Raw genomic sequence first — 23,507 nt, forward strand, 5'->3', positions numbered from 1 at the left:
ATGTTTCAGTTACAGGATCTGGGGCTAAATCAACAGCTCAGATAGGGTTCAGGGTGCAAATTAGCCTGCAGGGGGAATGTGGGTAATTCCAGATCTCATTACAGCCGTGCTTTCCAATTTTGCCTTCCTGTGAACTGCTTAAAATGCGGGAAAAGTCCACTGAGACACCCCTTCTCTTCCATGCACCCCCTCGTCTTCCTTATTCTGTTTCTAACCCCTTCTGATGCTGGGAAGCAACATGTGGGAAGATGAGCCAGAGGTAATTAGACTGGCTAATTCCCTGACTGGTGGGAAGAGACCACTGAGCGTGGGAAACACTGAACTAGGCAGGGCCCTCCGTTCAGTGGAGCCACCCTGGGATGTAACCTATTGATGCAGGGTCTTGGCGGCTCTTGGATAGGCTTTATTATCATCATTGACATTGGAGAACTTTCAGCTGTAGGCCAAGAGTCTTTGCTAGAGGTCTTTGCTTTAGTAAGAATGGAGGGATTTTCAAGGGTTGAGGTTTGAATGCATGGAAAAAAAAAATTACCTTTGGTCCTGGAAAAGAAAGTAGCTGGGGAGAAAAATGGAACCCATCTGCTAATTAAAACTCCAAGAGTTGTAGGAGGAACGATTACTCTAAGGCACTATCTCTCCCACATTCCTGCAAACAAATTGGCCTCAACACCCACACCGTGGATAAACAAACGCCAGTCATGCCTGGATGTTTCCTTGAACGTGTTTCCTCTTCCCCGTCACCACCTGAACATTAATGTTACTTGAGAGTGAGTTGCAGATAAGCTCGTTGCTTATCTGGAAAAATTATTTTTGCCCACTTTTATTCTAAAGCAGAGTCACAGGAGTGGGGAGGCTGGGACCAACACCAAACCCAGATCAATTCCTTCCTGTGTGTGAGGTGAGAAAAAGACCACCTTCTTCCACTCCAGATAGAACACAAATCTCTGGGTGGCTGAGGGCTAATTATAGACATTCATAGCGTAGGAGAGGAATATGCTTTAACTGTTAAATTTCGATGTAAATCATAATTGAGGAAATGTGGCTAAAAATCGTTTTATAAAGGCAGATGACACTATGACATATGTTAATGTATAGAGGATGCATTTCTAGATTTATTTCTAACTATGGATGCAATGGGGTACCTGCCTGAGGCTAGTCCTTGTGCTTTTTAAAACCTTGATAAAGACAAGCAGTGGGTGTGAGGAGGAGAGATGGCTATTTTAAAGTCACAGGCAGCTATTGCTTTCTCTGGAGGTGGACACCTGAATTTCACCTTTGCCGGCAGGCAGTTCCTTTGAGCATTTTGGTTATGCCAAGGCAGGGGTGCAGTCCTTTCTGGAATAGAGATGTTCAGGAACCACAAGGAAGGAAACTGGTCCACACGGCTCCATAAAAGGGCATGTTCACTGGGTGTGAAATACGGGTCACATTTCCTTTAGGGGAAAAAAATTCCTCCAAATGTGGATTTGGACCATACTGTTCTTAAAATTTCTTTGTTCTTGTGTGTGTGTGCGTGTGTGCACGTTCACGCAGAAGCATTCTTGTTCAGGAATTTAACCGTCTGTATTAGGAGCAAAAAGGAGCTGGGATGGTAGCTGGAAGGATGCAGTGACATGTCTTCATTTCACACTTGCTTTGTAAAGCTTCACACCAGGCGTCAGTGCAGATTAAATAACTCTGCTGTCAGGGAAGGTACCTCTTTGGGTTTTGGTATTGTCTAGGTGAGGGGAGCGACTAAGGAAAGGCCTTAGGAGGAACATCTGTTTCTGATGGGACCTTCCAAGGGCCAGACACCCCAGAAATGGGTGGGGCCGTGAGGACTGAGGGATTGAGGCTGGCACTCCAGACGGGTGAGAACTCCTCAGGGGCCCACCCTTGGAGGGACCTTATCACCTACAATATGGTGATTTGGAACAGCCATATCCAGCCCCCAGTGCTGTTGTCTGATTCCTGAGGAGCTAAGGCAGGGGCCATGCCAATGTGGAGGAACTTTCTCTGGGAAGCCGTAGGAAGGGAAACTAGTAGGACTAAGCCTTCTGTGGTCAAGCAGGACATTTGAGAGGGGAGAGGCCAGCCAGAGAGACATGTCTGAAATACCTAAGTCACTGGTTCTCAACTTCAGGGGCTTTGACCCCCAGGAAACATCCGGCAGTTTCTGGAGACGTTTTTTCGTTGTCAGCCCTGGGGAGGTGCTGCTGGCATCTAGTGGGTGGGGGTCAAAGATGCGGCTAAACATCCTACGGCAACAGACTTCTCCTCTCCCACAGCAAGAATATCTAGCCCAAAATGTCAACAGTGCTTAGGTTGAGGAACTCTGACCTAGATGGACATAGTAAATGCACTTAGATGTTCATATGCAAATATACTAAAAGCTCTGTCTCAAGGGTACTAGTAATGTTGGTTTTAAAAGAAAAGGTTTTTGTTTTTTTTTTAAATTAGTTTATTTCTTTCTGGCTGTGTTGGGTCTTCGTTGCTGCGCATGGGCTTTCTCTAGCTGTGGCGAGCGGGGGCTACTCTTCGTTGTGGTGCACGGGCTTCTCATTGTGGTGGCTTCTCTTGTTGCGGAGCATGGGCTCTAGGCACACGGACTTCAGTAGTTGTCTGGCCAAAAACAAGACAACGAGATGTGTTTATTGAGGGTCTAGTGTGTGTTAGGTTTTGTTATGTGTTCTGGGGTCCCAGAAACCAACAGGACAAACATCTTGTCCTCATGGAATTTATATTCTAGTTGGGAGGGCAGGCCCCTAAGAATCGGGTACACTTCAGATCATAATTATGCTATCAGCTCTTGTGAATTAACACATTGAGTTCTCCCAACAACCCATAGTGAAATATGTGCTACTATAATAACCTCATTTAAAAAGACACTGAGGCCTTAGACTGTAAGCACCTTGTCCAGGGTCCCACCACTGACAGTGAGTCCCAATCTTGACAGCATTTAAAATTGCTCTTACTGTCAAACAGACTTTAGAGCTTCACTAGCTATATGATTTTGGTACCATAATTTAATTTCTCTTGCTTCTTCCTTTATGTGTAGAATGGAGATAATAAAAGTATCACAGAAGGTTTTTGTGAAAATTAAGTGTGTCGAGTGATAGAAAGCGCTTGCACAGAGTGAGGGTTAATAAGTCGTATAAGGAAAGTGGAAAGTAGAGAGAGAATAGCTGAAAACCTGCTTTAGACCAGTGGTCCTCAAAGTGTGGACCCAGGATCAGCAGTTACATCTGGGAGCTCATTAGAAATGCAGACTCTTGGCCCTCAGCTCAGGCCTAACTCTGGGGCTGGGCCCCAGCCATCTGGGTTTAATACGCTCTCTGGGTGACTCTGATGCACGCTGAGGTTTCAGAACTAATGCATGAGACCCGTCTGAGGCGGTGGTGTTTGGGCTGTGATACGGGGGTGCTTCCCCACTAGATCCTAACTTCCTCCCCAACTACAAACTTTTATTTTTTTTTGCAGTTTTTTTTGAAACTCTATATTTCCTCCCTTCTCTTTTGCTGTTTCTTTACTTTTGCTTGGCTTCATGCTTAACCGATCCCTTCTCCTCACCTTCCACGACCAGATATCTTCCCTGATACCCTTCCACACCCTCAACTGCTCTCTACCTTCAGTTAGCTGGTTCTTGGCTCCCTTCATTCATTCATTCACTCACTCACTCATTCATTCACTCACTCACTCACTCATTCATGCACTTATTCGCTCATTCATTCATTCACTCACTCATTCGTTCATTCATTCATTCACTCATTCATTCATGCATGCATGCATGCTCACTGAGCCATACCCAGCACTGTGCAGATGCTGGGAGGAAGGGCAGGGAGCGACCCAGCCATAACCTCAGGGATCCTGCTGCCTTCCATGGGAGAGGCAGAAACTTGCCCTGTCCCAGGACTGGCCTCAGGGTCCAGCCAGAGCAAGAGTACTGCTGAGGCTGGGGGTGGGGCAGAGGTGGGGACCAGGACCAGCTTCTCAAAGCAGGTGACACTTACACTTGGTCTGAGACGATGAACAAATAGGAAAAGAGCCCAATAAAATAACATTAAAAATCATCTGGGAGAACACAAGGGCAATAATATCAAAGAACAAATGCTTTTTTAATAACAGCAGCAGAAGGTAATCATGGGAGATGCATGGAAACACTAAAGAGAAATAGCGGGATCAGCTGACTAAAGATGATTGAAATGTTCTACCTCTGTTTTCTTTAAAAGCAAGACCTGACAAACCAGAAGGCAATGAACTGCTGTTCAGTCAATGTCAGGCACTTCCTGATTATTCTCTGCCGGTGCCTTGGGTTTGTTGTTGTTTTTGTTCTTCTTCTTTGGCCTCCAAGCCTTTGCTCACCCTCTTCCCCCAGCCGGCTATGCCTCCCTCCTCCTTCACCTCCATCAGGGAAAGTCCTCCATCTTTTAATGTCCAGGTCAAAGGCTGCCTCCCCCTCTGCTCCTTCCCATGGGAGGTGACTCCTCTCCCCCAGCAAGATCAGACACCTTTGTTTCTACTTCTAATCAGCGGTTGGCACATTTTGCTGCGTTTCGGTCATGCAACAGATGGATGAAGGGTCTTCGGGCCAGGACAACATCTCACCTGCATCTGTACCACCTCAATGTCTTGCCCTCAACAGTCAGGGCTGGGCTTCGCTGCAGACGATCACACAGGGCCTGGGGATGAGAAGGCTGATCACCATCTCCTGCTGCACCACACACAACGACTCCAGAGGAATCAAGGAGTTGAATTCCCAAATCCATCCATAAACTTGAGAAACAGAAATAAAGGGCAGCAAAGCAACTTACAATTGCAAAGTAAATTGCAGACATTGGTGGAGACAAGATCAATGAGTCCTATTATGTAAAGCAAATAAATTATTCAACAAAATGTAATAAAATTATAAATATGAACACAGGAATGACAGAAAAAAGTATGTGACAACAACACAGATGAAAATCTGCTCTATAATTACACTGAAATTGATCAATAGTCATAAGGTCGGTACCCAGATTCCTGTATAAAGTAGTTAAAAGGAGATGAACGGTTTCTACACAAGAATATATAGACAATAAATCACCATGTGGAAAAATCAGGGCCTTTTTTAGCCATTGAAGAAATGCAAATTAAAACAATTAAAATAGATCATTATACACCAATTAAACTTTTTTTCGAATAAAAAAATTGATTTTGTCAAGGCTGTCAGTCTCTCTCTTGTTTCTCCAAAGCCAGGGCCAACACAACAGTGAATCCAGTAAATCTCTCTAAGGTAAAGTTTGAAAGTATGTAAAAAGAACAATCACGCAGTTCCTACAGTTCAACTCAGTTATTAGGTTTGGGAGAAAATGTATCAAGGAAATAATCTCAAAGGGGCGAAAGAATTTTGCGAATTGTAATTTAAAAATCAGCAAACCAAAAAGGCCTGGCAAGTACTGTGCAGGGCCTGGGAGTTTACCTGGCCTGCAAGCTAACAAGCTACCCTGTAACTGTTTCCAAGATGCTGTCAGAAGACAGGAGACCCCCAGGTCAGAGACAGAGGACTTTATTCCTCTGGGGAAAAGCTGTAGCCAGAGCTCCAGGTTCATGTATGCCGGCTCCCCGCGTTTCCCAAGTCCCATGGGGGTTACGGAAAGGGCCTGGGCTGGATCCTGCACAGGCAGGGGTCTCTGTTACAGGAGAGGAACACTGAGCTTGGGGGGCTCACCACGGCTATAGTAATGGAAGCAAGCTTGCCTTTTGCCCAGGGGGAGAGGTTACTTCATCCTTTAAGGTGGCTTGCTGCACACACAACTCTGAGAGATGGCCTAGATAATGAGTCAGGGCCTTGTAACCTTGGCCTGCCCTACATGAATGTGCAGGGGGGCTCGGGGCTTCCGGATCACCTCTCCCAATAGTGACTCACTTACTCATTCAACATATCCATTCAAATTTATCGTCACCTTCTATATGCCTTGCACTGAAATACAGTTGACCCTTGAACTGTGCAGGTCCACTTATACACGGATTCTTTTTTTCTATAAATACCTACTACAGTACCGCGTGCTCCGCAGTTGGTTGAATCAGCAGATGCAGAATCACATATAGGAGGGGCTGACTAAAGTTATAGGTAGATTTTCCACAGCACGGCACCCCTAATCCTCGGCATTGCTCGAGGGTCAACTGTAGAGGTTAAGGATACAGCGGTGAATAAATTTCCTGCCTGAGAAGAGCTTATATAGTAGGGGACGGAGGTATCCAAAAGGAATTAAATAACATGATGGCACTCTGCGAACTGTTGTGAAGAAAAATAAAGCGGAGGAGGGGGATAGAGCCGTCTTCAGACAGACCGATGGACTATAGATCCGATGGTCAGGGAAGGCCTGAGATGGTGACACTGGACCAGAGACCAGAAGGAAGTGAATAAGCCACACGCCCACCTGAGGGAAGAGCATCCCAGGCACACCCCAAAGCCCTGAGAATGGGATGTGCTTGTCACGTTCGAGGAATGGGAGGCCGCGCAGCTGAGGTGTGGTGAGCAGGGGAGAGTGGTCTGAGATGAGAGTAGAAAAGCCCAAAACGACTTGTAATGGAGACAATATAATTTTCTAAAGTGACAAACAGACTTTTTACATAAAACAATTTATACAGAAGAAGTCAATGAAAACCATCAGACTGAAGCCCCAGTCCAGTGAATGGAGGGCCACTTGGTGTCATGGACAAATGGGGGATGGGGGTCGGAAGAGCTAAGCACCCCCCCCACCCCGCATCAGTCACCAGGCGACAAACCTCTCGTTGTTTCTCCATCTGCAAATAGGAAAAATGCCGAAAAAGCTTGCGGGTACGATCAAGTGAAATAAAATGTGTGAATGTATTTTGTAGTTACAAATATTTGAGAGAGTAAAACTGTAATAACTCGATCTGCATCAAACGTCACAAGAGAATGGAATCTAAGCTCTGAACTAGAAGTTAAAAATAGTAGCAATTGTCATCATTTATTGAACACTTAGTCAACTATGAAACCATACTTTTACAATAATCTCCTGACAGGTGTTAATTATCCTCATTTCTAAAATGAGGAAACTGAGTCTTAGAAAGCTGAAGCTGCTCAAAGTTTCTCACCTAATACATGGAACAATATAAAAAGTGTAACTATGAAGAGAGTATATAGCAACACGAAACATGTTCAGAGAAATCTGGAAAATAAAAAATTGACTTTAGGCATGAAAAATGTATGTGGATAGAAGCAAAGACGGGAAAATAAAAGCATGTCCTGCATCCGACTGGGGCAAGATGAATGCTTTTACATTTTTGATATTCTTTGCTCTCGTTACAATGTTTGCCCAATAAACTAGGGAGGAAATTCTTGTGAAACTATTTCAAACGCTAGTCACCATTTCCTTCTAAAGGATGGTCTTTGTCATGTCAATTTTCATCCCAAATCCAGCGTTTTCCACGATCGAGTGCAAACCCTGCTGCTTGGCATTTGCACTCTGCATGTCCATCTCCTGGTGGCTTTGCCCCAGCTACTCACAGTCTGGCCAGGTCCCACCCTCCATTCATCTCATCCAACATCTAAATGCCTTCCTGACAGTTCAGTAAGCCCAAGGGCTTCTCCGACCACAGCTCCCCCCATCTCTGTGATCCCTGAACAACCTATCATTTCTGAGATTTTTTTGTCAACCACTTGACACGTACGCCTGCAAGTCCAAGTATTTTTTTTTTTTTTTTTTTTGGCTGTGTTGGGTCTTCCTTTCTGTGCGAGGGCTTTCTCTAGTGGCGGCGAGCGGGGGCCACTCTTCGTCGCGGTGCGCGGGCCTCTCACTGTCGCGGCCTCTCTCTTGTTGCGGAGCACAGGCTCCAGACGCGCAGAGGCTCAGTAGTTGTGGCTCACGGGCTTAGTTGCTCCGCGGCATGTGGGATCTTCCCGGACCAGGGCTCGAACCCGTGTCCCCTGCATTGGCAGGCAGATTCTCAACCACTGCGCCACCAGGGAAGCCCAAGCCCAAGTATTTTTATCTTGACTCCTTTGCCTGTTTCTCCTTATGCCCCAGGGGTGAGTCTGTGTGTGTAAGCAAGGCCAGTCCCACACAGGATGCAGAAGGCAAGAGTCCCCACTCTGTGAATGGACGAGGAAGGGAGAGTAAGGAGGACAGACATTCTCTGTGTCCCTCCTGCAGGGTCCAGATCCCCAAGGATTGCCCCAGATGCCAAGGGTGGGACGCGCAGAGGACCAGGGAAGAAACACTTCCCCCCGCTGCAGCCCAGGGAACCTTTCCAGAAAGAGCCTCTTCTGGGCGCCCTGCTCAGCCTGAGGCTGTTCCCGGGGTGTTAGTAAAAAGCCAGTGAATGGCCGCCAGTCCGGCTGCCCTGACAAGAGAAGGGGCGGTTTGGGCTCTGTGTTCGTTAGGTTTCTAGTCTACTCCCAGGCACAGAAGTATTGCAGCTTTAGGCCGATTTAATTGACTGAACTATTTTTTAAAGTGTAAGAGACTGAAAATGGGGGCTGGGCGGCGGGTTAGGGGAATTTCTCTTCTCACTGGTTTCCACCTTTGCCCAGGGGTCCACAAAATATAAGCCGATCCTCACCCTGGATGTGAAAAACTGGAAGACATACACTCGGGTCAGGAACTTCCGCAACCGCAAAGGGAGGGCGGGGTGGGAATGCGAGGTGGGATGTGATGGGACGGGTTAGCGATGGCGAGGAGGTGGCGAACCCTCCCGCGTCAGAGCCGCTGCCAGACTGCCTAGAAGCCGCCTTCTTTCTGCACAGAGCCAGCGAGGGAACTTCTCAAGGCAGCCAGAAGCCTCGCCGGGCCGAGGTGCGGCAGGCAGGATGGAGCCGGGTTGAGGAGCTTCCCGTTTGACATACCCAACACCTGAGTCTCCTAGTTCACCTAGGATGGGGATCGAGGAAACCAGAATCTCTCGGTCCGGGAGAGGGCCGGTCCCTCCGTTTCCGGATGTCAAACTGTGCCCCAGGCTGGTCCCAGGGATCCGCGAAGGTGGCGGCCACGGGATTCCTCGGCGACTGTGAACCTTCTCTGCGGACTCCCGCGTTACGGTTCTCTCGGCGCGGCGGGGGCGGGGAGACTCGCGGGACGGCCTGAAGGCCCGGCTCCAGTCGGCGGGCTCTCCGGACCACCCGCCCCCGCGCACCCCGGGCGCAGCTCGGCTCCAGGGGCCGCCGGCTCGTGGTGGTGTCCACTCTCCAAGCCCGCCCTGCGCGCGGACACCGCGTGCTCGCGGATTCCCAGCCCTACGACAGCCCGCTGCCCCGGGGACGGCGAGGAGACGCGGGAAGCACCGGCGCGCCCGGCGCAGCTGGACTCCTGAGGGGTCCCACTCTGTTTTTTTTTTTTTTTTTTTTTCCTCCACTGGAAAAGAGGTCCACGAGGGCTCCAAGCAGAGGCGCCAAAGGAGGGCTGCGGCACAATGAGGGACCGTGGTAGGACGAACTGGACCCCCTCTGCCCTCCCCGGGCACACGGGGCCCCCCTCCGACGCCCGCGCCCTCCCTGTCCACGCTGAGCGCCAGGGGCGCATGCGTCCCCGCCGAGGAGCCGGGATCCCGCGCGCCATGGAAGCAGCTAACCTCTCGTTGGCCTCCACCGGGGTCGCGCCCTTCGCCTGGGACCCGAAGCCTAGAGCAGCAGCCCAAGCCCCGGCGGGGTCGTCCAGTTGACCCTAGGCGGCGCCGCCCTGCCTGGTCGAGAGCCGCCCTTCTCTGTCTTCACGGCGCCGGTGGTGACGCAGCTGGTGCGGCTGGTCGCGGCCACTTTCCTGTGGAACCTGATGGTCTTGGTCACCATCCTGCGCGTCCGCGCCCTCCACCGTGTGCCGCATAACGTGGTGACCTCGACGGCCGTGTCGGACGAGCTCGTGGCAGCGCTGGTGCATCACGCCCCTGAGCCTGGCGAGCGAGCTGTCGGCCGGGCGACGGTGGCGGCTGGGCCGGAGCTTGTGCCACGTGTGGATCTCCTTCGACGTGCTGCGCTGCCCCGCCAGCATCTGGAACGTGGCGGCCATCGCCCTGGCCCGATACTGGACCATCACGCGCCACCTGCCGTACACGCCGCGCACCCGCCGCCGAGCCTCGGTGCTCGTGATCGCGCTCACCTGGGCCCTCTCCGCGCTCATCGCCCTCGCGCCGCTGCTCTTCGGCTGGGGCGAGGCGAACGACGCTCGGCTCCGGCGCTGCTAGGTGAGCCAGGAACCCTCCTACGCCGTCTTCTCCACCTGTGGCGCCTTCTACCTGCCTCTGGGCGTGGTGCTATCTGTCTACTGGAAGATATACAAGGCGGCCAAGTTTCGCGTCGGTCGCCGCCGCAGGGCTGTGCAGCCGTTGCCCGCCACCGTGCAGGTGAGGCGCGGGTTGAGCAATGGGGCTTTGGGGAAGCGGGTCGCTGCGGGAGGAGGAAGCTTGGCGAAAGGGAGAGCTGGCGGTGAAAGTCTGCGCACTTGGCGCACGCGCGAAAAGGTTGGCCCCCAGCGGAGCCGGAGCGGCCGGGGAGTTTGCTATCTGCTCTCCTGCAGCGCACACCGAGGGGCGCATCACCTGCGCCTGGCGCGCACGCGAAGGGTCCGCCAGCTGCGTAGCTGGTGCGCGCGGGAGAAGGGGTTCCAGCACGTGCACACTGGGGCTGGAGCTGGACCCGGCACCGCTGCACCACGCGGCTGAAGGGGGCGACAGGGGCAGCGTTGCTCGGTAGCGGTGAGGGCACGTCTGATTTCGCTGCGCCCTCTGTTGCTTTTCCCCTGGAGCTATTGTGTCCATTCGAGTCTTCCGCCGCCAACTTCCTAGTCCCGGCTAGACCAAGCGCGACTGCAGGGGGCTGGGAATACGTCCTGCAGAGGAGCGAATTCCTGTGACCGTTCGCCCCTTATTTAGTGTCTCCACTGCGCCCCCGTCCACACCCTGCTGTCCAGAGACGATTCCCCAACCCTATCGGCCGGCTCCCTGCCAAGGGGGAAGTGAGGATAAAAATGAATCCAAGTGTCACTTCGCTTTCACTGTCCCAACCTCAGTGCTATCTTTCAGCGACTTCGGAACGAGATAGAACCGTGGGTTGAAATGCCAGCTGGGGACGTTGGGGCAGTTGCTTAATCTCTGTGGGCTTTGTTTCCTCAACTTTAAATAAGAGAATTCCTACTTCATAGGGCTGTTGGTTTACGTGAGATGAAGCATGCGAGGCACCTAGCACAGTGCCTGGCAAACGGGTAATGGGGGGCAGAGCTGGCTGGAGGAAGGAGATCCACAGCGCGTTGCCTGGCAATCTACAATGGGCCCGCGCATAAGCCTGGAAATGAATGAGATGGAGGAACCTGCATTTGGCAGAACTTCTCTCCATTGTATTTAGAGTCGGGGCTTTCTTCTGCCTTTTGGCCAGACCCTAACAGATGACAGTTCCCTCCTCACCCTGGAAGCCCCAAACTCTCCTTTTGAGTGAATGGGGGTTTCAGGCTCTCAGTCCTAGAGAATAACAGGACTTATTGCCCCTTTCCTAATACAATATATGGACCAGGGAAAGGGGGCATGAGGGGGGAGGGAAAGAGACGGGGTACGTTCTTCTGTTGTTAGTTTTGTTTTACTTTTGAAAGTTAACTCCGATACTTAGGTTATTCAAACGTGTGTATTTTTAAAAGCAGGCGTCTCGCCAACCCGCACGCCCTTCATTAAATGGCAGAGGAGTTTTGTAGGATAAAATAGGAATGTCAACTGGAAAGTGTTGGTAGGGGAGAGCTTTATTCAGAATTAATGACGTCCTTTGAAAGGTCCCTCGGAAATCCTGGGGTGATCATCGCTTTTCTCTCTGCTGGCCGAGGTAGGGCTGACTTTTACTGGCTACATCAATCCGGTGCACACCCAGAGAAATCCTGGTGAAACGGATGCCAGAAAGGCTTGCCAAGCCTGAGTTGAGTGTTCATTTTTGACAGAACCCATTCAGGCAGGTGATACAAAGCAGATGTGCCTGGTCGGGAGCCTGGCCAATGGGGAGGCCACTGGCAGGGAGAAAGAGCTGTATGTAGGAGGCGGGGCAGCGTGGTGCCCTGATTTAGCCACCCGCTGGCGCCACCTGCTGGGGCGAGCCCCTTCCGCACCTTGTGCTGCAAGTCTCTGCTCTAGGACACAGCATTCGTCTAAGTCAGGCTGAGTCCTTACTCATATGATGCTGAGATACATCTACAGATGAGACGGGGCTCGAGAACACCCTGCTTCTTTAGGCTCCAGCAAGCTGTCACTCAAACTCCTGGGTACTGTTGCTGAGTCAGCATTTGCAAGCTTGCTGACCACAGGACATCCAGACAGAAATTTAAAATAATGTGCCGGGAGTACTCTCTCCATGCGTTCCCCCACCTGCTTTTGTCTGCCCTCCGGGGAAATGAGTCAAGTTGCATTTAGGTCCTGCAAAGTGTCTTTACTGCTTTCTGCGGGTGATGGAAGCACTTAGGAAGGCAGAAGGCCTCTGGTCATGAGGCTGTGCACACCCTTCATCTATTTTCAGGATTCTGTGACTAGGTCCCAACACTAAAATAGTATCAGAAAGGGATCTGCAACAGTGCCTCAAGTTTTTAAAGTAGAGAAGGAAAGCAATGCTGACTGAGTTCCCTCTTTCAGGCACTGTGCCACTTTACCTACATCCTCTTATTTAATCCTCAGGGTCCAGACAAATTGGCACTACAGTCTCTGTTCGTCAGGATAAGCTAAGATACGCTGCGTAACATAGAACCCCCAGACTAACGGTTTATCTCACTCTCATTCAAAGTTCAGTGTGGGTCTGCCGGCCCTCCTCCTGCTCAGCTCTCCTCCAGGCGGTAACTCATGGATCCAGGCTCCTTGTCATCCTTTAGCTATGCTGTCCTGAACATGTGGCTTCCAAGGTTGCTGTGGAAGGGGAAGCAAGACGTGCAGATACAGCAACTTTTACCTGCTTTACCCTGAAGTGGCCCTTCAGGTCACAGTCCGTTGGCCAGACACGGTGAAAACTTGGGGAGCCTCTGGCTATTTGGTGAACACTAACGGTCTTCGCCACACAGCTCTCATTTTACAGATGACCAAACTCAAGTGCCATAAGGTGAGTTCATCTACAACCACACAGTTATGGGGTGGAAAAGCTGAAGTTTGTCCTGGATCTAAAGGTCACTGTTCTTTTTTACTCCTTTTTCAGTATGCCATGCTCTCTCCAGGAACTTAACTTCTGAGCACTGTCACAAGCATCTCACAAGCATCTAGACCTGCATGGGAGAGAGGCAGTCATATCGCAGTCAAGGTGGGTCATGGGGATGTCAACTAAAAAAAAAAAGCACAGGGCTTCCCTGGTGGCGCAGTGGTTGAGGGTCTGCCTGCCAATGCAGGGGACACGGGTTCGAGCCCTGGTCTGGGAGGATCCCACATGCCGCGGAGCGGCTGGGCCCGTGAGCCACAGTTACTGAGCCTGCGTGTCTGGAGCCTGTGCTCCGCAGCGGGAGAGGCCGAGATGGTGAGAGGCCCGCGCACCGCGATGAAGAGTGGCCCCCGCTCGCCGCAACCAGAGAAAGCCCTCGCACAGAAACGAAGACCCAACACAGCCAAAAAATAAAAAATAATAAATAAATTTAAAAAATTAAAAAAAAAAGCACAACCTAAAAGATGAGAATTATGTTTTATTCAGTGGACTTTCTGAGGACTTAAACCCAAAGACAGCCTCTCAGGTTGCTCTGAGGGATGGCTCCAAAGAGGTAAGAAAGGAGCCAGGATATATAGAGAAAGCAGGTAGTCGGAACTTCAAAAGATTACTGTTAATTAAAGAAAACCTGATATCTTAAGTTTGTTTTTTTATAAATTTATTCATTTATTTATCCATCTTTGGCCATGTTGGGTCCTTGTTGCTGCGCACAGGCCTTCTCCAGTCGCGGCAAGCAGGGGCCACCCTTTGCTGCGGTGCACGGGCTTCTCATTGTGGTGGCTTCTCTCGTTGCGGAACACGGGCTCTAGGCGCGTGGGCTTCAGCAGCTGTGGCTCGCGGGCCCTAGAGCGCAGGTCCAGCAGCTGTGGCGCATGGGCCTAGTTGCTGCGCGGCATGTGGGATCTTCCCGGACCAGGGTTCGAACCCGTGTCGCCTGCCTTGACAGGCGATTCCTAACCACTGGGCCACCAGGGAAGCCCCAGATATCTTAAGCTAATGAATTTAGCGCTTGTCTATGTATGGGAAGATGCAAGAGTCTGGGCTCCCTGAAATCATCCCTTTGATTTGCACGCTAGCTATCTGGGGCCTGTCTCCTGCTTTTCTTTGTCCTGAATCCCCTCAGGGTGCACAGTTCAGTGGCTGATGGCTTGAGGGCCGCAATATCCTCTGTTTACTGATATGGCCGGCGACGTTCTTCATGCACAGAGAGCAGGATCTCAAAACTATGCCCGTGAACACCTTTCCAGGAGAGCTGAACACAGCTGAGCCCAGAGGTACTGCCAGCTTCTCTTGGGAGATGGGCTTAATTCCCACCTGCATCCTTTTTTTCAGCCTCATAGACTGAGCAGGACACATAGAGTATATTCTGCCCGCACCTCCCATGGGTTATGACTGTTTCCTTCTGCCCTGTGCCTTTTACTGCTCAGAAGAAGAAGCAAGCAAAGCCAATAGAGATGATGTGTTTGGCTTTTAAAATGCAACATCAAACATTTTGTTCTTTTTAATTATCTGATATCCGTGCGCAAGTTGATACTGGGGCCATTTTATTCATTAGGCACGATGGGTACACTACCGAGAGCCAGCATCCTTATAGGGGCCTGTGGAAATAGTTTAATTTTAATTTCTTTTAGAGGAAAAAATGAATATAATTGTTAATGAATATGTAATAATGAGCCCAGCCTCGATTATATTAGTCTTTATAGTAATATGGTCATAAAATATAATTTTTAATATTTCTTAATGGAGGAAGGACCCACAGAGGCAAGGATGCCTCGGGCTCGTGAAGGTTATAACGTGGCCCTGGTTGATACCCTCCACTCATTCACTCAATCAATAAACATGTGTTGGGAGACAGTGTGCACAGTGGTTAAGAGCATGGGATTTAGAAGCAAGGAGACCTGGGTTTCAATTCTTTTTGTGCCACTTATTAGCACTTCAGCCGAGTGAGTTCATCTCCATCTGCATTCCCCTGTAGGTAAAATGGAAATATTGCCATCTGCCTCTTAAAATTCTTGTGAAGAGTAGACGAGATAATAGTGTATATGGAGTGACTAAAATAGTAAAACCCTAAATGATAGCTGCTGCACTATCTTCATTATTATTTTTTGAAATTCTTCTTATAAATTATAAGTAATAAACTATTATTTTATACCTCTTACCATTATAGGTGGGTTTGTTATTTATTTCTTAACCATTAGTGCAAAGCTTAGTGTCTTAAGACAACAAACACATATGAACTCACAGTTTCCGTGGGGCAGGCATTGGGAATGGCTTAGCTGGGCGGTTCTGGCACAAGGTCTCTTGTGGTTGTAGCTGTGGCTTGTTTGCATGTCTGTTAGCAGGACGTCTCCACAAGGCTGCTTGAGTGTCATCACAACATGGTTGCTGGCTTCTCCTAGTCTGAGACAGTGAAGCAAGGAGGAAACTGCAGTCAGTGCCTTTTATGATCTGGTCTCAGAAGTTATATTCCATCACTTCCCTTATATTCTATCCCTTAGAAGTGAGTCACTAACTCCAGTCCATACTCAAGGGAGGGGGAATTAGGCTCCGCCTTTGGGAAACGTGTCAATGAACCCGTGGACGTATTTTAAAACCCCTTCAAAAGGACACGCAGATGGGTTCAAGGTTACTTGGCTGACTTGTAGTGACCTATGCATCAGACAGTGTAGTAGCCTTTGAGGTTTCATAGAAGTGGTCTCTGCTCTCAAGGGATTAATTTTAGTAAGCCACAATTACAGAATTAATAATAAATTCTTATAGGTGCTTTTCTAGAAGTCTGTCCAGACGGCAGTGATCCCAAAAGACTGATGATAGTGTATGGGAAAGCACTTTGGAACCTGTAAAGGTCAAAATACATTTGTAGTATTGAGCTAGAGCATTTACGATGACTTGGATCTGAATTTTAGATAATGTCATATTACAAAATATTTGGCTCTCCAGCCCACTTCTCCACATTAGTAGATCTGTGTTGCGAGCATACAGTATATAAGCCCTAAGTGACCTGAAATCTGTACAGAGCCCTTGACGTTTTTCCCACTTTTCCAATGTTTAGTTGTCATCTGTTCCTCTCCAAAGACCAGCGGCTGGTGGGCTTGTGTACAGAACCATGTGTGGGACCTGGCTTCAGTCAGAGCTCAGATATGGGAAGAGGATGCTGGAAAATCATCACCCTTGTTCTGATTCCATCTATTAAAAGAAATATGACTGAAACACATTCCCATGCCAGACTTCAGGGTTATTTTAACTTTAGAAAAATAAATTGTATTAATCAAATTGTATCAGTGGTAACAATACATCTGGCTTATGGTTTGATTCTTTTAAGATTGGCACTGAGAGTTTCCAGAACTACTTGGGTGGGTGAAGGAGCGTTTTCTCTATACTTTTAGAAACATCCCTGGCTTTCCCCTCTCTATAAACGTCTCCCTTGTTCTCTTACATCATTATGCTCATTCTGTCTCTTTACATCTGCTTCCGTTTCTCTTTTCTCTGATTGGACTGTTGGGGAAGAGTGGAAAGGGCAGGGGAAACGAAGGGGGATGTAGATGGCATGGTGCAGGGATCATGTGTTTTCACCGATGACCTTTAAATCCATGTAGTCCTTGGAAGAGATTGAGCTTCTCAGTGGTAGAATGACATCCAGACTCCATGGTTATTAACCCTTTGGTAAGTCACAGAATTCGTTGAAGATTGAACAAACCTTTGGACTTGCTGTCCAGAAAGGCATGTAGGCACTTGCTTGCCCAGCGTGCCTAGGGCACTCCCTGAAGCCCATCTCTGGAGAGTGACGCTCAGCCTTTCCTCCTACTGGCTCTCCCAAGGGATGGAACCCCCAGTGCAGCAGGAACTGGGCCTCTCTGAGGCAGGGCCGTGGTGGTCAGGGGAGCCATGGCCCCCTAAGAAGGCCGGTCAGAACACTGAGGCTGGACGATGCGTGTGCAAAAGGCAAAACCTCCCCTCTCTCCATGACACCCTCCTTCTGTGCACAGACTCTCTGGCCTGGGAGTCTAGGCACCTCGGGGTAAGAGCTCTTGCCTCAACAGACGACCTTCCATTGGCCTCCACCCATAAAGGGGGGGTGACTAGATCAGAGGACATAAGAGCACAAACAAATGTCATGTAACTTTAATTAACACACTTGATTACAATTTCCCCTTCTCAGCATTAACTCCAGTGGTGCCTTAGCCATTCCAGGGTGACTGACAGCCCCGCCAAATCCATGTTTTCCAAATATAAGAATAATAGTAATTGTACTTTATATTATCATCATACCCAAAAGTTTAGCAAAACTGTACTCTGTGGTGTATATAATTACCCTCAAGGGAAAATTAATCTTTTTCAAGCCCAGCAGTGCTCTGCTTTTATTTTTTTTTTTACAAGAAAACGTCCTTAATTTATTTTCTGGCTTCTTTTGCACAAGAGAAGCAGCTGAGAAGATTTCCTGGTCTAGTTTGTCAGACTAGCTAGACAGCTCCTGTTTACTTTGAGGGGCTATCTTGGTTAGTTATCTCTTCAAGATGCCTTTAGAAATGCAGCTTGGAGCTTGGTTATCTCAGTGCACCTTGGGCAGGGAGAATGGAGCTCTGGATATTCCAACTCCTGACCCTCCGAGCTCTGGTTAGAAATGGGGGATTCCAGTGATAATCCAGATTGTCTTCAACCAAAATCGGAAACGTCTCAGTGCCCTCTGCCCTCTGCCCTCTGCCCTCTCTCAGATGTTGCAGGGCTTGATTAGTCACTAGGGTTAGTGTGTCTCCTCACACCAGCCTTGTGAAAAGCCTCCCTGTACTGGGTGCCTGACCATGCATCACAATGCAAACTGGTTGGTCCCAGAAGCGATTAGTAACCTTCCTTCTTTCTGCTTTCCTTTTCTAGTTCGCATTAGGTTGTTCATCCGACAACATTAGAGGTTTACATATGTGGCAGCTGGAATTTTTGTTGTTTTAATGGGGGTGGGGGGGGAAGGGACAAGGGGATATGAAGCTGACATTTCTGAGGTCCTGCCATGTACTACTGTCTCACTGTCATCCTTCAGGAAGCCCAGCGTATAGATAAGGTTCTTCGTGGTTGGAGATGTGGAAATGGGGGCTCCGACTGGAATCCTATCTAATCACTAACTTGCTCTGAGCCTTGGTTTCCTCATTCCTTCTTTACTGGCTGCTGTTTTAACTGAGGAAGATGGTGTGTGGAACCACATGGCAAATACTAAATGACTCTCAGGAACTGTGAAGGTCTGAGATTTTAGCCTGTTTGCAAGCAAACAAGTCGGCCTACCCTAGTTTACTGGACCCTGGAAGAAGGCAGGAGACCCCCAGATCAGAGTCAAAGGCCTTTATTACTCATGGTACACAGGCAGCACAAGCTTCATGTGTGCGTCTGTTCCCCTTTCCTTCAAAGTTCCATGGGAGTCACGTGGAGTGGCCCACTGGATTGGCATCACAAATAGTAGAGAAACTCCCAGATTAGGGAGCCCAAGTCTGTATTGACCAGGGTTGGCCAATAAGTAAACCTGCCCTTTGCTCTTAGGAAACATGAATCTTTTATGATGGGTTGCAAGTAAACCTGCCTTCTTTTCTACTGGGAGACACTACCTCTATCTTCCAAGGCTCTTTGCTCTTCAAACGTCCTTGACAAGCTAGTCCAAAACAAGGGCTGTCAGTGTCTTTGCTAGCAAAATGTGCAGAAATGCAAGAGACTTAGAGTTTTCTCCCCCAAATATCTATTTAGTCAGTAAGTGTTTATTGAGATTTTACTGTAGGCCATATATTAACAAGGTGCTGGGGACTTTTCAGTGGACGGGACACACGTGGTCCCTGACCTCCCGGAGTGTTGATCGTGACACAATATTCAGAATGATGATTCAGAATCCATGCCCTGATATCAGAGTGCTTATGGGAATGGTGGGACAGAATATTTGAAATTGGGACTTGATGGGGAATTCCGGTATGTAGTCCCTATATCCACAGTAGGTGATTCATAAATCTCTGAGAATATATTGTCTGGCTGATTTGGTCCTTAATTAATTTTAGGTGGAAAAGCCTCAGACTCTATGGAGATGTTTAGGTGAACGCATCTTTTAGGTCATGTCCCCTTCCCCTTCCCTTCCCTTCCCTGGCAGAAAGCAACCATACAGGCCTGGAACCAAACAGGCTGGGCAGGCACCTTGGTTCTGCTTTGCCCTGCTTGTGTGGCCTTGGCCATGACATCTGATGTCTCCAAATTTCTGTGTGTCCAGAGCACCTGTCCTTTTACAGCAGGACCAAGAAGTGGCAGGTGCTACTGGTTGTGTGCCTTCAACAGTCCGTATTTTTGCCTTCAGATTAGTGGATTCTAAGCCAGCGTCAGAGGCTTCTTAAACCTGAATGGTCAGTTTTCCCACAGGTGTACAGAGGAAAGTCAGGGCGAAGAGGCTGAGGAGACACCCAGCCAGAGAGGAAAGACGGAGAAGCTCAGGGATGGCCCCAGAGCTGGTTGCTAGAGCTCCTAGACATTTCCTAGGAAGCCGTAGATGTCCATTCTGAAAGCATCCCAAGCACAAATGTGATCCTAAGATAGGTTCTGTGTTTTCTCAACTGTAAAATGGAGATAATCCCTCGATGGATTGGTGTGAGGATGAATCAAAGTCATTCGTTACAAGTGTTTAGCATAGTCTCTGTTTTACAGTGGCTTTTCTGGAGTTGTTCTTAGTGTCTTTTGGTTTACTGTCGGATATTACATTTCAAATGAAAAAAGCCAACCTTGTCAGTCTCCTAGCAAACCAGGGGGACCGCCTTTTCTTTCTACTGCCTTTTCTGTTTCTCTTCCCCCAGGATCCCTTTGAACTGAACTGACCCCATGTCTTTACTTCTGTAGCATAACAAGGATTTGGAATTGCATCAACCCAGGGAGGAACTCGAGTGCCTGGGAGGTCATTGAGGTCAGCGGAGAAATGGCTGGGAAAGTGCCCATTAATGAGCTGAGTGGGAGAAAGACAAACATCACCTGACACTTCCTCTTGTGCTCTGACACTACTTTTCCCTCCGGAACATGGACTGCTACGATTCACGGGGTGATTTCAGGGTGACACGTTTTATCCCCCAGGCTTCCTTTGGTGGATGATGGTGGTCTACTATGAGGGAATTGGTCAGTGTTATCTCTTTTAAAGGGGAGAGGTGACCTGCAACTCCCACCTGTCTTGGGGGGACCAGAAACCTTGGGGCGGCTCATTAAAGAGGGGGTGCCCGCTGGCCCCCAGAGGGTGTGTGTTTGCCAAGACAGGCCTTTGTAAGGGGCAGAGGGATGGAGAGGAGGGAAGTGCTGGTTGGTCTCCACTAGAGACCTTTTCCTTCTCCCTCTCCAAGTGGCAGCGGGAAGATGCTAGGTTTACACTAACAAAGGAAAGGACTCAACTTTGTCCATATCGCCATGATCTGTTTCAGGCTGACCTAGTGATTTTCTGAATAAATAGAGATGAGGGTGGGGAGGAGTAGCAGAGACCAAGAATTTGAAGGTAGAGCTGAGGATGAGGAGCCCCAGGTTTGCCAGGTCAGACCACGTGGTCGCCTTCTTGGCTCCCACCGTCCTGCCCCAGGCGAGAGGAGACAGGGCTCTTCCCTCTGTGGACACTGTGAAGTGCCCCGCGGTTGGGTGGCTCTCCTGATGCCTGCTTCCAGTTGTGTCTGGGAGGGAAACTAGATGCAGTCCTTGCCTGGGAGCCCCTTGCCTCTGAGTTTTCTCCAGCATCATGACTGGCAGCATTCCGGGAAGGAAGAGAACTGCAGGTGCAGACCATGCTGTTGAAATGTCAACTTAGCAGCTGTTTCCTGGGCACCTGTCAGGTGCCAGGTGGTGTTGCCAGGCAGGTGCCGTACAAGGAAGACCCAGGCGTGCCCTTGTTCAGCTTGGCCCAGAGGGGTGCCACACATAACACCCATGATCACACACATTGCTACAAAGGAGGGGAACATGATACCGAATCACAGGGAGATGTGATTGAGTTTAGAGGGGTGCTGACTGAAAAAAAAAGTACAACGTGGGACTTGTGACTTCTTAAGTTGTATTTGGGGCAAAATGAGGACTGTAGCCTGGGAGACAGCATTTCAGAGAGCTCTGAGAAACTGCTCCAAAGAGGCAGGGGGGGAGGGCAGTATGTATGTGATTTTGGTGAAGGGGGAGTACATACAATCAAGCACATATAGTTTTGCAGAAGGTTTCTGCTAGTCACGAGGAGCACTCGTCACCACGAAGGATTCTAGTGCTTTTCTATATATGAGGCAATGCGAGAACTGGGCTCATAAAATCCTCTCCTGAAAATATCTAACTATCTGAAGACCTGTTCCGCCAGTTTTTCCCAGAGCAAAGACGGCCTCATTCCTGCTCTCCACCCTGAACGCCTTTCAGGGGGTGTTGAAGGTCAGCCGCTGCAGCGGCTCATGATTTAATCCTTGTAGAGGTAGATGGCAAGTGCCAGTTTGTAGGGGCAGGAAGGCCACTCTGAGAGGGCTGGTGGCCTTTAAGCTGAGACTCATCAAAGAATGGGGGTACAATGGAATATTACTCAGCCATAAAAAGAAACGAAATTGAGTTATTTGTAGTGAGGTGGATGGACCTAGAGTCTGTCATACCGAGTGAAGTAAGTCAGAAAGAGAGAAACAAATACCGTATGCTAACACATATATATGGAATCTAAGGAAAAAAAAAAAAAAAAAGGTCACGAAGAACCTAGTAGCAAGACGGGAATAAAGACACAGACCTCCTAGAGAATGGACTTGAGGATATGGGGAGGGGGAAGGGTAAGCTGGGACGAAGTGAGAGAGTGGCATGGACGTATATACGCTACCAAACGTAAAATAGATAGCTAGTGGGAAGCAACCGCATAGCACAGGGAGATCAGCTCTGTGTTTTGTGACCACCTAGAAGGGTGGGATAGGGAGGGTGGGAGGCAGGGAGACGCAAGAGGGAGGAGATATGGGGATATATGTATATGTATAGCTGATTCACTTTGTTATGAAGCAGAAACTGACACACCATTGCAAAGCAATTATACTCCAGTAAAGATGCTAAAAAAAAAAAAAAAAAAAGAATGGGGGTGAGAGGGTGGATAGTGTGCTTGAGGCTCCTGAAATGGTAGCTAATTATCACCACAAAGGCACTCACAGCTTGTTTATTTTAAGCTAAGCAATACAAAATTATCTCCCAATTTAAAGTGAATCCCTTTAGCACAGGAGCGTATAATTTCTTGCACTATTGATGTTTACAGGCTGCCTCTCCCGGGAACTTTGTGAGGGGCAGGCCTGGGTTTGCTCTCTCCGGGGCCCTAGTCCCAGCCCCGCCCGCCTCCACGAGTATTGAATGGTGAGTGCTGTGCACCCAACGCGTTCCCAGTTCCCGACCATGGGGACTTGGTCGCCCGGCTTCGCAGGTCGGGGAATGCCTCGGCCGGCGGGGCGGGGGCTCAAGCCAGGGTGTGACACCAAGGGGCCGGCTCTTAACCGTCTCCCCGTCCCCTGCTTTTTAGATCATATTATCTGACATTGTAGGGACCACCACTCTCACTCCCTGAAGAGCCTTCAGAATTTATTTTAACCTACGGTTTCAAGGACTTTTTCCGCCTAATATTTACTGATGGAGCATGGGATCAATGCGTCTTGAGTGAGGCTGGAGGGGAGGGGTCGGCCAAGGCTGGAGCGGCCTCATGTCGCTGTACCATCCGATGATACGTTTTATTTCTGAATTCCACGTTTCCTTTGTTCCCAGGTGAAGGAGGCCCCTCCCGAGGCTGAGATGGTGTTCACGCGGGTGGCCTTTCAGATGAACAGAGCCTCGTGGCGGAAGCATGAGGAGAAGCGGGCGGCCGTGATGGTGGGCGTTCTCATCGGCGTGTTCGTGCTGTGCCGCAGCCCCTTCTTCCTGACGGAGCTCATCAGCCCCCTCTGTGCCTGCAGCCTGCCCCCCATCTGGAAAAGTGTATTCCTGTGGCTTGGCTACTCCAACTCTTTCTTCAATCCCCTGATTTACACGGCATTGAACAAGAACTACAACAATGCCTTCAGGAAACTTCTCACCAAGCAGAGGTAAAGCCAGGGCTTGGAGAGACACGCAGGTAGGGTCGTGGGGAGGGAACTGGGATCTCTCCCCTTCACCCGAGATCTGGGTGGGAGCCTTCCCCACAGCTGAGTATTAATGACGTTTGGGAACCATACCACTTGGGCCTGGACTATAGGAGCAGCAGTGCCAAAGGTTCTCCAGAAAAACAGCAAATGGTTGGCAAGCGTGCAGCTATGTCCTCTTGCTGTGTATGTGGCAGACATTGCTAATTGATCTCGGCACATCTCCCCACTGAGGAGGAACCTGGCCTCAGAATCCTCTTCAGACAGCACATCAGGCGGTTACTGCAAACTGGCTAGAA

The 23,507-nt window shown here is 49.3% G+C and overlaps 1 pseudogene; it reads left to right on the plus strand.

The window, feature by feature from the left end:
- Positions 1-9,537: 9,537 nt before the first annotated feature.
- On the plus strand, positions 9,538-23,176 carry LOC137764958 (5-hydroxytryptamine receptor 5B-like; annotated as a pseudogene).
- The last annotated feature ends 331 nt before the right edge of the window (positions 23,177-23,507 follow it).

This window comes from Eschrichtius robustus, chromosome 5 (genome assembly GCF_028021215.1).
Source record: "Eschrichtius robustus isolate mEscRob2 chromosome 5, mEscRob2.pri, whole genome shotgun sequence".
Classification (NCBI taxonomy): domain Eukaryota; kingdom Metazoa; phylum Chordata; class Mammalia; order Artiodactyla; family Eschrichtiidae; genus Eschrichtius; species Eschrichtius robustus.